Raw genomic sequence first — 16,342 nt, forward strand, 5'->3', positions numbered from 1 at the left:
CAGAGGCAGCCACCCTCTGTGTGGTTGCCAGTAAACCTCAAGCATCTGCCTTTTAGGGCTTGCTGCAACCTCTGGTGTCTTTGGCCTGGTTCAGACATTGTCTGTGGTTGTCTGAGCCAGAGCTGACATACTGTTCTGAGGTTGACTCGGTGTTTGTTTCTCCACGAGATCCTGCTTTCCCCAATTGGTTTGATTAGTGTCAGGTTCTCGGGAAGGTCCGGGTCGTCTCTTAGCACAGTTTGATTTGAACTTTCTGTTGGATCTGTCTCTAGCAGATTGGTTCTTGATGCAAAAAGTTGATCCGCATGTCTCCTCCATATTATATCATCTCGGGTTTGTACGGTGTAGGAGACCAATCTTATCTGTGCTCAAATCTGTGGTATTCACTTTTCACTTGTGGATTAGTTCCTTTCCAGAATTTCTTGACCCTGGCGAAAACACAACATTTCATCTTGTTCTTCTGCCACATGACCTGATCCTCCTGCTTTTTCTCAAGAATTTATTTTGTCTTGGGTGGTTTTAGAAAATCGAACACTGTGTGTAGTTGACACATAACCATTCGCAATGCCAGAGAAACCTGGGTTATTGAGTGCGCAGTATTCCTGTATGTGAGCAGGAAGTGGCTCAAGTGTTCAGATCATGAACCTTGTTCTCTAGTTATCTTCAACTAATATTTCATAGTCTGTACAAAACATTCTGCCAGCCCACTAGTGGCAGGATGATAAGGAGCGGAGCGGATGTGCTGAATTTCACTCCTTCCAGTAGTGTACGAACACTTGCAGAATGAACTGCGGCCCATCACGAATTGTTCAGGAGAACTGAATCTGGAGATTTCACCCAATCTCTCAATTGTTTTCCCCACAGACGTTGTCTTCATGATGGCAACTACAGGCCATTTTGAGTGAGCATTGACTAGAATGAGAAACTTACCCATCTCAAATAGTCTGGCAAATCAATATGTATCTGCTGCCAGACCTCTTCTAACAATTTCCACCAGTGTAATGGGGCTAATGGCAGTAGGTTCCACAATTGTGCACATTCCCACCTTCTCCTCGATTTCAGCATCTAACCTCGTCCACCAAGAATAGCTTCTGGCCTTCTCCTTCATCCTTATAATACCACAGTGGCCTTTGTCTAATTGATTTAATGCACACATTCTTAGTTGTGGTGGAATAATAACTCTCATTCCTCAGAAGAGACGACCTGCCTATACAGATAATTCATGTCTTCGAGGGAATACAACTTTAACTCAGCATTTTGCTCCTGAAGTCTTCCCTCGACACACCATGCCCATGACCTCTTGACAGTACTGGATCATTTCTGTGGTTACGGAGTGTTGCTTACTTGCTTGAAGTAGAAAATGTTTCCACGTGAACTGCTTGTCAACAAACCATTTGGTAAGGCAGTTGGGAGAGTCCATCGGCGTTCTCATGAAGGCTTGACTGATGATATTTGATCATGGATGTGTGTGCTGACAGAATGCTGAGCAATGGTGGTATAGCGGTGATCATGGCTGCCTTCCAAGCAGTTGAATCAATTTCGATTGATGGCCATCGCAGTGGTGATTTGTTTAGAACTTTAGGTGTGGCTTCCTAGGTTTCAGAATAAGCGAAACAGTTCTAATGCAGAATTTGTGTTCAGATATGACAGATAATTAAATAAGTTGAATTTGGAGGCTGGCATGGTAGCACAGTTGTTAGCATTGTTGCCTCACAGCGCCAGGGACCCGGATTCAATTCTGCCCTTGGGTGACTGTCTGTGTGGAGTTTGTACTTTCTCCCCATGTCTGCATGGGTTTCCTTTGGGTGCTCCAGTTTCCTCCTGCAGTCCAAAGAGGTGCAGGTTCGGTGGATTGGCCATGCTAAATTGCCCCTAAGTATCCAAAGGTTAGGTGGAGTTACGGGAAGAGGGTGGGTGATTGGGTCTGGTTAGGGTGCTCTTTCAGAGGGATGGTGTAGACTCGTTGGGCCAAATGGTCTCCTTCTGCACTGTAGGAATTTTATGATTTTATGAAGAACAATGCCCAGCCCTGCATTCTGCTCATCGCTGTTGGTGGAATCCCGGTATGAGGTCTAAGGGGGGATGGGGGCTGGGGGCTTGGGGGGGGGGGGGGGGGGGGTTGCTAGATAGGCTGGGAACTCTGGTGTGAGGTGATGTGTAGAGTGAATTCAACCTCCTCCTGGATGACGATAAGCTTGATTCAGTTCAAGGTGGTACACATGACTGGTAAGCTGCTGGGGATGGCGGCCTGGCTGGGAGAAGGTTAAGGTTGAGTTGAGTTCAGTGGGGTCAGCAGAAGGCTTCGACATGCAATGGGAGTTGTTCATGACGATATTTGAGGAACTGTTCATCGCGGGGGAGGGGGGAAAAAGGGGAAAAAGTGTACCAGCTGTGGACTATGAGTTTGTAGAGTGTGTTTTTGTATATGTTGCTGTTTCTTTTTATACATGTTTGGATAAAATATATCCCCAAAAAACTGAATTTCCTCCCCTATGAGAATTGGCAGCACTGTTATATGCCAAAAATGTGATGGCTTCTTTCTCTATCTATGCGTAATTGATTTTGGCCTTATTCCAGATCCTGGACGCAAAGGCTATCGGCATCTCTTCACCTGTGGGAAACCACCACACCATTCCCATAAGGTGATGCATCACAAGCCAGTTGCAGGGGTCAATTTGGATCAAAATGTGTGAGAATGTTTGACTTGAATAATGCCTCTGTGGCTTACATGAATTCTCTCTCACATTGGTCTACCAATGTCCATCTTTTATTTTCACACAGTAAATTGTATAGGGTTTTAGAATAGTAGCTAGATTAGGGACAAATCTTCTGTAATAATTTAGTAAACCTAAGGAAGGCAGGTGCCTCGGTAATGGCTTTGAATTTGGAAGGTGACCTATGCAGTCCCTGGGCCTCGATTACATGTCCCAGATATTGGATTGAAGATAGGAAAAATTCACATTTGTCTTTTTGGACTCTTAATCCATAATCTTCTCATTTCTGGAGTGTGGCATCTAGGTTGCGGAGTTATTTTTTCTCATTCTTTCCAGAAACCAAGATGTCATTTTAAGTAACACTGGACTCCGTCTAATCTGCTTAACATTTGGTCCATAGCTCGTTGGAACAATGCTGGTGTGGAAATGATGCCAAATGATAGTCTTTCAAATCAAAATAACCCTTTGTGTGGCGCAATCGGCAAGAGTTGTTGTGAATCTTGATCAACATTCATTTGAAGATATGCTTGACTGAGGTCAATTTTACTGAAGTGTAGGTCTCCAGCCAAACCATCGAATAAGTCATCAATCAAGGGCAGAGAGTTCTGCTCTGCACACAGTACAGAATTAATAGTGACTTTAAAATCACCACAAATGCAAACAGATCGGTCTTTTTCCACCAAGGTTACGATTGGGTGGCCCAATTACTCATGTTAATGGTTTAAGGACTCCTTCTCTGACCAGGCGCTTTAAATCTGTTTCTACCTTAGGTCTGATTGCCTACCATTTAAGCATCTCAAGGCTTTCTGCCTTGATCTTCAGCTTTACTGTGATTTCCTTCATGTTTTCCATATCACCGTTGAAGACAATAATATGTTTCTTCAAGATTTTGGGTAGAGTTAATTCAGAATCTGCCATTAGATTTACCTCGGACCAATTTAATCTGATCTTTTCAACTAAGTTCTTCCCATTAGTTCCGGATAATTTCCTTTGTCTATGTGCAGGGACAAATTGGCCATCTGTCCACTTAATTGTACTTTCCTCAATGGAAACATCAATATAAGGTTTTCACATTATCTTCGAGGGTTGCAGAGCAATATGTCAGAGGTTTTCTTGAGAAACAGTTTCAGTTACCAGCGAGATGACTGCCCCAGTGTCCACCTCCATCTTCACCGGCTGACCGTCCTGTAATGGACTGACCCAGTAACGGTTTGTTGCACCAGCAATAGACAATACTTGTAATGAAAGTCCATTTTCAGATTGTGAATAGAGTTTCTTCTCACATCCTTTTTGTATCACGTGGATGCTTTTTCCTTTATTCCGTTTCCCATTTGATTTAATTGACTCTTGATTTTTGCAACTTTTGCCTGAAGTTTGTTTCTTTTTCCAACAGGCACATTAATGTGGCCCTTTCTGCCACAATTTCTGCACATGATGCCTTTGCACCGACAATCTGTTGCTGAGTGCCCAGTTTTGCACACCTATGGCAAGTGTGAGTCTGTGTTCGGGTTTCAGCTGACATTTTGTGAATTCTTGTGTTCAAATTCAACTGCTGAGCTTTTTTGGCTGCTGATTCTATGGATACAGCAACCGCCGTAGCTTTCTTTAAGGTCAGGTTGCTTTCAGTTAACAACCACTTTTGAATAGTTTCGCTCCTTAAACCACAGACTAATGTATCTCTGATAGTATAATTTAACACATCCCCAAATTTGAAGTGTTCAGCCAGTATTTTCAGGTAGATACATACTGTGAAATTGATTCACCTTCTTCTTGGTTGTGCTGATGAAACCCAAACCTTTCTGCGATGCATAAATGTTTTGGTGAATAGTGGTCCTGCAATATTTCCACAATTTTATCTTTGTGCCTGGCTCTTCCGGCTGTACCAGACTCCTCAGGATGTTAAATGTTTTCTTCCCCATTATGCTCAGGAAAGTTAGGACTGCTAATTCTGCTGCTATCTTATTCGCTTGGACAATATAGTCAAATCTCTCTTTATATGAGCTCCATCGCTCTGTATTCTCATCAAATGATCTCATGGAGCTAAAACCTCCTGCCATTTTTCACTATGGAAGGACATGTATGTGCACAATGTCCCACAAATTTCTATCACTACCTTGCTTCCTTTTTTCCCCCAAACATGACAAACCTGAGCACAGCTTGTTTTCTATTTCTGTTCTTCAATGCCCCAGCTCTAAATTTGTTGTTGCTGGCTACTTGGTACTCAGGGTGCTCCTGGTGCTGTTACAGATCGTTTCGGGCAGAGCACGTGCCGAGCTTTTTTCCAATGTTTTTTTCTCCGGATTCCTCAATGATTTTCCGGTTCCTCCAATGGCTGCTAACATCGTTTGGCTCCCTCATCACCAGCTTTCATGTAGCAATGATTTTAATATTTATTTTTCTTTTTGGGTGCCTACAAATGCTACTCGACTTTTTTTTCAGGTGCCATCAAACGCTGTTCACCTACTTCATTGGATGTTTTATGTGGTGGTTTTAAAATGATGTCTGCAGGCCTCAGAGGTTCAAACACATGAAGAGCTTTATTTAGAAGACGGTAACAGGACAGGTTGCTATGTTACACTGCTCATTTGCCCGTGCAAATGGCTGAATTACGTTATGTAAACAGTCTCTTGATGTCCGCCTGTTTCACTTCAAGGCTGCTGATGAGGAAACACTAGATATACCATGAATACACAACAAGTCCAGGTAGTTGTAAAGTGCCCAGATGAAGGATGAGGTGCTGATCCTTGGATTTTCATTTAATTTCAATGGATCTCAGAGCAGGGATAGAAAGGTCAGATTGGAGCAAAATGTAATTTACAAACTTGGATATATGGTTTTCTAGTCCGTTATCTAAGCTGTTGATAAATAAATTGAATACTTCAGGCTCCAATACAGATCTTTGCAGGACACCACGACTTACATCTTACGATTTGTTGTCTGTAAATTATCAGACACTTTGACCAGTTTATTAGTAAAGCATTTATTTACAAGATGACCAAAGGACAAACACAGGTTCACAATTCAACCCAAATTTATTCACAAACACAATAAAATAGTTTTCTTCCAAATATTATTTGCCCAAGATTCTAATACTACCCGTGCCGATGAACTCGATCGAATTGCGGGTCCAATTCCCTGATCCTCAATCATCTCAGGGCCCTCTTCTGCAAAGGTGGGTCTCAGACGCCTCTTTCGTCCTTTCTTTGGATTGCCGTGGAGTCTTCTCCGTTGTCTCCATGTCGAGTCTTTGCTGGGGAGGGTCTCTAGGTGCCTCTTCTTAACCCCCCTCTTCGCGCCCTTCCAGATGTTTCTCTGGCCCTCAGCTGATTCAGTCACTGAACGGGGTTCACAAAATGCAATAGCGTTTCCATTTGCAACTCTGCAGGACACCTCCTGATAGAGTATTGATTTATTCACAGTTTTATCCATATAGGTGCTGGTTGAATGCATGTAGCTGAGAGGTAAACTTATTTAAAGTGTCTTGACTGTGGGAATCCAGTCATTGTTTTACATAATGAATTAACCATTTTATTCCAGTGTATTCAGAACTAAAAAGGTATTGTTCTTTGTCCAATCAACTAATCAGTTGCAGCAAGGTCTCCGCCGAGCTGTGTAACATAGTGAAGGGTGGGAAACAAATCCAGTAATTTTCCTAGGACTGCACACGCAGACGCTGAGCTACATTTGATAGACACCAGTCAACCTTAAGTAATGCCCAATGTTTAGAGGATGATTAGCAAATCATCCTCTAAGTAACAGACATTAATTTGAAAAACACAGGAGGTCTCAGCTGAGAATTAGAAGCCAATGAAAATAAATGAAGGGATGAGGATTCCATTAAAAATAGGACCTCGTGGTTGAGGTCTTTGTTCCTGAATTCTTGATTCATCTATCTGTTTGTTTGTGTTTAAAGTGATTTCTTTTGCATACTTAATGCTTTTGCCATATACTTGATTTTCTAATGTATTGTTTTATATTTTGTTTCTAAGTTTTTATTCAATTCTTATTCAGGTTTATTTGAGTAATTGGCAATGAAGTTGTATTTTTGACAACTCCAACCAACTGGACTACCGATTCTCATTGGAAGGTAAAATAAGAGTCCCAACACTTTCCCAGGGGTCCATCCTCGGGTGCGTTGTCCACATGTAATTTTATTCCACATAAGGTAATGGCGGGAAATCAAGGTGCCAGAAAGTCTGGCTGCATCTGGGAAAGCCACAACAATTGATCTACCTGAATGGGGCCGATTACCTCCAATTGCCTGTTCACAGGACAAGCCCAGACATTCTCTGGCTTGTCTGTCTCTGTCTAGTATATTTATATTTCACTGTTTGAGTTCCCATCAGGCTTGACTGTGGTTTAATTAAAAATGTCTAATTCTGAATTCAAACTGTCCAATTCTGTGTCGGGTCTAAGATTCAAACATTGGCCATTTTACCACAGATTGCAGTAACTTCCCATTATTTGTTTTCCCAATCAATTTCCTAACGAGGTCAATAATTTGCTTTCAATTCCTTTGAGTATAAAACTTAGCAAACAGTCTCATTAGGGACTTTATTTAATGCCCTAAAAATTAGAATCATAGTTCGGATTTAGTGGCAGACGGATCAGAGAATCCAACGGGAGCTGAAAAGTTGGAAACTCATCGGCATCAAAACAGTTTGAAATTGTTCCAATGGTGGGTTAATGGTGGGTTGGTTCTCCCGCTGCCTGGTGGTGTAAACACCATTTGCATTAATTCACAACTCACGAATGCTTATTTAAAAAGCTGCTTGCCAGAATCTCGTGAGGCCTTCCAATCTTGCGTCACACCAGTGGGATATTGCATTGGCCTCAAATCCATTTAAAAAAGAGTGGCATGCACAAAGTGAACCTCTGTTTTCTCGAGACTTTGAGGTGAGTCCAACATACATAGTACACCTACCGTGTCACTGCACTGTTCCTGTTGCACTGAAGGCCACTTTGCTGGGGCAGACACCTTTGTGCCCTCCAGCTCCATGCTGAGCTGGTCTTGATGGATGGCACTCTGCTGTGGAACTCATGGACTCTCCACTCCAATGGACTAAAGTTCAACCAGGGGAGGATGCGAGGTTAGGGGAATGGGGCTAATGAAGCCAAGGGACAATGTGAATGTAGGGCTACGCAAGGATTGGGAGGGAAGGGCAATGGGGCACAATAGCAGGCAGAGGGGTAAGGAGGTGGATGAGGATGATGAACAAGGGAAGGCAGAGGGAAGGCCCAGGGGAGCGAATGTGACCTTAACAAGGCTGCACAACAAGGGGGTCAAAGGGATACCATAATTATTTACCGGAAGGGAATGCACAGACTTCAGATGGGGTAGGTGGATGTCCATGTGCATGGGCACCTCACAGGCGATCCGTCCAAGCACAGGATGGGAATGTTCACCACAATAAAGACGGAATCCAGACCATCTGCAGAGATGGTTTCTGGGGGATAAGGGCTATCCACTTAAACACTGGCTGATGACTCTAGTGCATCACCTAGATACTTGTCTAGGCAATGCACTCCAGTTGCTGAGGTACAATGCTGCTCACAGTTCCACAAGCTCCTTCTTTGAGAAAACCATCATACTTATGAAGATGGGATTCAGTTCCTGGGTCACACAGGTGGCTCTCTGCAAATGTACCGGAGAGGGTTTCCCGCATGATCAGTTTGCTGTACCCTTCACAATCTGGCTATCCAGTCAGGTAAATCCTCACCAGAATGACCCAGAGAATGGAGTATGAGTAATATGGCAGGTGGGATTGTGGTGATGTGAAAGTGTTGTGAGAGAATGAATGTTTACATGTGTACCTCGTTAATGGATGCACGAGATCTGTAAGTCTCATGAGGACAAATGGGTCCTCTGAGAGCCATCGCTGCCCTTGCTGCGGACACCATTCACCACCCCCTTACGCGATCCCTACCGCTAGCACTCACCTGCATCTGGATCTATGGTAATCCTGGGCCTGTGGTGGGTATGTTCCAGGCAAGAGCCACCACCACCCCTGTGGCACTATCGAGCAGTATTTCCACTCCTGGAATCTGTGGTGATATGCATGTACACATCAATCATTTCATTTCCTTTTTCATGTATAGAGTTATCGGGACGACCTCCAACCAGCAGGTGGCAATAGAGATCTACCATGTGGCTTGAGACACCTGCAAGTTGGTAATAAGTCATACAAGAGAATAGTTGCGCTTAGAGTAGCTCCAGGAGAATTCACTGAATTCATTTATTAGCCATCATCTGTGTTATAGTTCATTAGTTATCTGTCCATGTGTTTGCTAATAAATCATCTATCTAGTTCTGTGTACATCATTACCACAGTCATAATACAGAACACAACTTGGTACCAGGAGTACTGAACAATTAAAGATAACGGAGAAGACGGGGCGAAATAGGCTGAAGAAAGAAAAGAGAAAATCCTTCCGTTAACCTGGTGAATTATGGCCATCTGGAACTCAATGCACGGAAAGACCAGCTTCAAGTCTCGGTGACGTAGATGAAAATTGGCACATTTTCAAGCAGCCATTTAGACTGTATGTTGCAGTCCTTGGCCTGCAGGCACAGCCTGATGAGAAGCATATTGCATTGCTGCTCACGGTAGCAGGTCCTCAAGCAATAGAAATATACAATATCTTTGCCTTCGACAGCGAAGATGAAAGCAAGAGCTTTGATGAAGCAATGCAGTATTTTGATTGGCATTGCTCTCTGAAGAAAAATTAAACGTTTGAACATTATAATCTTGTACGCGTACCCAAAAAGCAGGTGAATCTGTAGACTCGTTTGTATCCGACTTGCGGTTGAAGGCACGGTCGTGCAATTTTAGTACTTTAAACTCATCGACAATCTGTGACCAGATAGTGTTTGGCGCATCGAATGACAAAGTATGTGAGAGGTTATTGAGAGAAGACCTGAAATTAGAAAATGCCATCAAGATTTGCCATGCAAATGAGCTAGCTGCACAGCAGATTAGCACACCAACTTGCAACATTTTGGTGCCAATTGGGAAGAAGTTGCCAGCGCCATAAGTACTGTAACACAGTCAAAAAAGAAACATGGTCGAAGTGCGGGCGATCTTTTTGAGCGGCTGACTGGATCTGACATTTTGTGCCAGCAATGCGACATTTCCCACGGAAAGGTCTGTTAAAAGTATGGCAGAACAAATCATTTTGTTAGGTGATGTCTCGCGTCCAACTGTTGACCAAACAGTTAGTGTAGATAATGAGATATGTGTTGACGATCTGGCTGCTGTGAACTTGATTTCGATGGAGGACACGAATAGTCTGACGAACAAACCGGCAAATTCTTCCTCACCATTTGCAGCCATAGAAGATAGATGGACGATTCTGTTGATGGTTAATGGCATGCTAATCAAATGTAAGCTCGACACGGGAGCGAGGGCCAATCTGATCACTTTGTCAGTGTTGAAAGGACTAAAAATCAAACCAAAAATGGTTGGAAGATCAGTACTACTGAAGGACTATAATGGTCATCAGATCACAACGTTAGGAGCATGTGAACTCACAGTAACTGTCAAGGACAGAACGTGTATGATCACATTTCCCATAATGGAGACAGAGCGCAAATAGCTCATAGGAGTGGAAGCATGTGAAGAACTTGGGATCGGTGAGCGGGTGTACACCTCTGAAAGCATGGCATCCCACCAACATGCATCTGTAGAATCTATCATTAAGGGCTTTCCGGAGGTCTTTCAAGGCTTTGGCACTCTGCCTTTTACGTGCCGCATCGAATTGAAGGAGAATGCGAAGCCAGTTCTACACACGCCGAGAGGTGTACCTGCTCCACTGAAGGACAAACTGAAGGCTGAGTTAGATAGAATGTTGGCTCTAGGAGTCAGCAGATGCATTGAGGAACCTACCGACTGGGTTAATTCTATGGTGTGCGTTAAAAAAGGAATAAAGAGCCGGATGTGCATGGACTCCAAAGACCAGAACCTTAACCTCAAAAGGGAGCACTACCCAATTCCAAAGAGGGAAGAAATAGCATGCGAGATGGCTGGAGCGACATGTTTCAGCAAGTTGGACGCAAGGCTTCTGGCAACTCAAGCTGGACAAAGCGAGCACAAGGTTGTGCACGTGTTGCACACCCTTCAGATGCCACTGCTTCCTGAGGATGCCATTCGGAATAATTTTGGCGTCCAAAATTTTCATTGTGCCATGGAGCACATAGTTGAAGGGTTACCAGGCGTTCGCGTTTATGTCAATGATATAATTATCTGGGGTCCATACGCGAAGAGCATGACCAAAGTCTTCTCAGAGTCCTACAATGGATTAAAAAAAAGTGGCCTGATGTCTAATTAAGCAAACTGTCAAATTGGGGTTGATGGTATTACCTTCTTGGGAGACAGGCTCTCGGCTCAAGGTGTGCAGCTGGATAATGAGAAGATAAAGGCCATTTTGACAATGTTTTCCACAGATCGAAAAAGCTTCCTACGAATATTAGGGATGATCAGCTTTGCTGGCAAGTTTATTCCAAACATGGCCTCTAAAACTTCTCAATTGCGAGATTCAATATAAAAGGACGCATTGTTCCAATGGTCCCTCAGACATGAGCAGGAGTGGCAAATATTACGTACCTCGCTGACGACAGCGCCAGTCCTAGCACTTTTTAACCCGCTGAAGAAGACCAAAATTTCGACAAATGTGTCTAATGATGGCCTAGGAGCGGTGTTGTTGCAGCAGGGTGCAGACGGCAGCTGGCTGCCTGTGGCATATGCATCCAGAGCGTGTCCGAGACGGACTGCAGGTATGTGCAAATTGAAAAAGAATGCCTTGAGTTAGTCACGGGATTGGACAAGTTCCATGATTATGTGTATGGTCGTTCGACGTTTCTTGTGACGACTGACCACAAGTTACTCGTATCTATTGTGCAAAAGAAATTGTGCGAAATGTCCAGCGCATGATGCTGAAGCTCCAGGGCTACGATTTTGACCTAATCTATACACCAGGCAAGCACATTACTGTCACTGACACACTTTCTCGAGCCACGAGCATTAAAGAGGTACACCTTGTTGGTGAGGGTGTGCAACTACATGTCAATCCGTCACTGCGTCTCGTCCAGTCTCTGATGAGAAGCCGCGCCTAATAAAGCAAGAAACAGCCAATGATATAGTCCTACAAAGGTAATCAGGTGTCTTCAAGAGGGGTGGCCTAAGGGCTCCTGCTTGGGTTACTACAATGTGCGGGCGAGTGAGGCGAATGGCCTTCTACTGCAACAGCACAGGACTGTGATTCCGCATTCCTTGAGGCCACTCATGCTCAAGAAGTTCCATGAAGGGCACCTGGGCATTGAGAAGGGCAAGCACAGGGCCAGGGATACAATTTATTGGCCAGGTATCACCCAAGACATTGCAGGCATGGTCGACAATTGTGACACGTGTCAGAAATTTCACTGTAAGCAAAGCAAAGAGTCGATACACATGGGTGAAATCATCACAAGTCAGTGGCAGAAGGTGGGCATGGATCTTTTTCACTTCAATGAAAAAGACTACCTTTTGGTTATTGACTACTTCTATAATTATCCGGAGGTAGCACAGTTGGTGAACTCGACTGCTCGGTGTGTCATCCAGCATGCTAAAGAGATTTTTGCTCGGCATGGCATACTAAGCATTGTTATGTCTGACAACGGTCCCTGTTTCAAAAATTCCGAGTTGACTGAATTTGCCGGTCAGTACGATTTTAGGCACTTCACTTCAAGTCCTCTATATCCCCAGTCAAACGGGAAGGCAGGAAAGGGCGTGCACATTGTTAAACAGTTGCTAATAAAAGCCATTGACAGCCAGGAGGATATCTATCTGGCGCTTCTGAGCTATCGTCCGGCTCCACTTATCAATGGGCTTTCACCAGAACTTCTGCTAATGAATAGACAGCTGCGAATGACCCTGCTTTCCACTGCAACTCACCCTGTGGATCTAGGACTGGAGCAGAAACCTTTTTCAAAAGAGGAGGCAGAAAGGGTTCTAAGGTAGATCCACAAGGAAGTTCCAGCCACTGCATCCAGGTGATACGGTCAGACGGGAGGATGCCAATGGAAATACTTCCAAAGGAAGGGGTATGTGGTGATATGCGTGTACACATTAATGTATATAGTTGTTCATCAATGTATATAGTTATCAGTACGACCTCAGGCCAGCAGGTGGTGTTAGAGATTTACCATGTGACTTGAGACACCCGCCAATTGGTAGTAGTTGTAAAAGAGGATAGTTGCACTCAGAGTTGCTCCAGGAGAATTCACTGAATGAATTTAATTGCCATCATCTGTATTATCATTCGTTAGTTATCTTTCCAATAAATCATCTTTCTAGTTAAAGAATGAGATGTTCTGTGTACATCATTACCATGGTCATAACACAGAACGCAACAGAATCCTTGACTCCAGGGAAAGGCTGCTGCTCAGTTAATTGTCTGATTGACACTTATTTTGGCAGGCCCCTGTTGCTTCCACTAAATATCACCCACAGAAATCTATAGTACAGAAGGACACACTTTGGCCAGTTCTGTCCACACTGGTCGACTAATAGCTATCCATCCAAACCCTACTTTCCAGCTCTTAACCCCCCAGCCTTAGAGGAAATCTATATATGAATAATATCCATGGATACTACACTCTCCATTATTTTAGTCATTAAAAAACTCAATGAAGTTCATCAGGCATGGCCTAAATTTGTAAATCCATGATACTTCTCTCTGATTAGCTGAAAATATTCCAGGTATTCAATCATTCTATCATTAATCATTGACTCTTATATAATTTCCTGACAACCAGTCAACAATTCCCTATTTTTGTCTCTCACCTTTCCTAAATTGCTGATATATATAATTTTCTATTAAAGGAATGGTTCCCAAATCAAGATAGTGCATTTTCATTCTTAATAAAATCCTTCGACGAAATCTAGCTTTTGGTATTTGTCACTCTTTGGTGCTATTATTGTCTTAATTACATCGCTTCTTGCCCTTTTGGCTAAGCTGAGCACGAGGTCAGGTGTAATGCCTGGATCTGGTATGTCTCTCTTCTGGGGACCATGAATGGGATTCAATTTGAATTGGTTCTTGGAGCAGGCAAGGAGCTGGATTAGGGGTTTGCCCCGTCCACACTCTGAGCTCTGGCTTTGTAACTCTGAAAAAGAAAGAACAAACATGTCTTAATTACTGATAAACTTATCTTAATTTTGGTGAGCCCTGTCCCTAATTCAATATTAGCGTCCTTGAGATGTTTGGCATGCTGACTGCTTCCTCTACTGTAAATAATGGTTCAATGTAAATTATTCAACATGTCCACCATTTCCTTATTTTCATTGACGAGCAGTTTTCGTTGACCCACATTTTTCCTGACCAATTTCTTTTTGCTTGCATCATGGTAAAAGATGTTTGTGTTGATTTTTGATATCTCTTGCAAGATTTTTTTGATGTCCCTTTTCATATCTCTTACTACCTGTTCTGTCACCCATTGCTGTTCTTTGTATTTTTTTTCCATTTTCCTGAGTCTGTGTTACTTTTCTTTTTTGTATGTTATCTTTTACCGCTTTAGTACCTCATTAGTCATCCATGGCTGTTTTACTTTGGACAATCTCTGGCTCATCCCATTGATGCAACCGTACCTATATCTAGACTCCTAGGGTGGGATTTTCCAGCCCTTCCTGCTGGTCGGATCTTCCAGTACTGCTAAAGTTGAATCCAGCTGCAGGTTCCCCGGTGACGGGACAGGTAAGCCATGCTAATTATTTTTTAAAAATTTGTTCTTGGAACGTGGGCATTGTTGGCTAGGCCAGCATTTGTTGCCCATCCCTAGTTGCCCTTGAACTGAGTGGGGGGCCATTATTTCAGTGGGGGGGGGGGGGGGGGCACTTAAGTGGGTCTGGAGTCCCATGTCGGCCAGACCAGCTAAGGACGGCAGATTTCCTTCCCTGAAGGATATTAGTGGACCAGATGGGTTTTTACGACAATTGGCAATAGTTTCATGGTCATCGTTAGATTTTTAATTCCAGTGGCTGGATTCTCCGGTCACCGACGCCGAAATCGCGTTCGGCGTCCAGCCAGGGAATCAAAGTTCCCGACCAAATCGAATGCGGCGGCACTTCGCGATGCTCCGCCCCCATGCCGCGCGATGCATCGACGGCCTCAGGACATTGCCTGAGGCCCGTCTCCCGATGCTCCGCCTCCGACCGGCCGAGTTCCCGATGGCGCGGGTCACATGTGGTCTCATCCGTCGGGAACTCGGTGTTGCGGCTGCGGACCTAGTCCAGCGCCGTCACAGTTGGAGGAGGGCGATCCGCGAGCAGGGGGGACTTCAACACGGGCTGGGGGCACTGTGGAGGGTGGTCTGGGGCGTGCAAGCTGTCCGAAGGGAGGGCCTATTTCCCGGGCCGGGACCATGGGCGGCCACCGCCATTTTGCATAGCACGGCCACGGACCCGGCAATTCTCTGGGCCATATCGGCAGCTAGAGCCAGGTGCTCTACGCTGCCTTCCTGCTAGCCCCCAGCAAAACGGGGAATTGGTGGCTGTTTTACGCCATTTTTACTGGCAAGAACGTCACCGTTCCCACGCTGGCGTGGGGACATAGCATCAGAATCGGAGAATCCAGCCCGCGATTTTTATTCAATTCAAATTTCACTATCTGCCATGGTGGGATTCGAACACAGAACCCAGAGCATTGTTCTTGGTCCATGAATTACTAGTCCAGTGACACCACTATGCCACCACCTCCCCTATAAATTGCCATTGACTTCAGTAGGGCTGGAAGATCCCGCCAGCAGCCGATAATGAGCCACATCTGCCGGGGGAAAGCACTCCATGGAGAGCTGGAAAATTCTGACCCTAGTATCTGTTTCACATTTCTCCCCTTCAAACATTAAGTTGAACAGGATCATATTATGATGGCAATCCAAAGATGTACAGGTTAGCTGGATTGACCATGCTAATTTACCACATAGTGTCCAAAGGTTAGGTGGGATTACGGGGGAATTGACCAAGTTAGGGTGCTCTTTCAGAGGGTTGGGGCAGATTCGACGGGCAGAATGGCCTCCTTCTGCACTGTAGGGATTCCAGGTAAACATTACCTGTTACCTAAATCTGATTCTTTAACTATTACTAAACATAAAGTGGCATAGTCCCTTGCTGACTATAGGACATATTGTGGCTGAAAATCGAATAGTGAACACAGTCCAGCAATTTATTACATTTCTGACATGCGCTAGTCGTTTATCCTAATTTATAGGAAAGCTAAAGTTCCCCATTAAACCCATTCTCTCTGTGCTGCATGCTTATTCAATCTCCACATATTATACATTTTATACTATTCGAGGGCATTGCCTACTCTTGTTCCTATGTTCCTCAGACTTCATCGGAGATAACTACCGACATGAAATTTCAATTGTTTTATTATTCCCATGACAGTAGATCTTTGTTATAAAGGATAAAATGCTATTTAGAAGCTAGTCACACATCAAATTATACAAAGAGGGATATAATGAGGAAGCCATCCATTGTGTAAAATGACAATAAAATACTTTATTGATGCTTGAAGGTTTCACCTTACAGCATGAAACAGAGCATAAGTTTCCACTCGAAACCAGCATAAGGTCACCAAAAAGTTGATAAAGG

This window comes from Scyliorhinus canicula, chromosome 16 (genome assembly GCF_902713615.1).
Source record: "Scyliorhinus canicula chromosome 16, sScyCan1.1, whole genome shotgun sequence".
In the NCBI taxonomy this organism is placed as follows: Eukaryota; Metazoa; Chordata; class Chondrichthyes; order Carcharhiniformes; family Scyliorhinidae; genus Scyliorhinus; species Scyliorhinus canicula.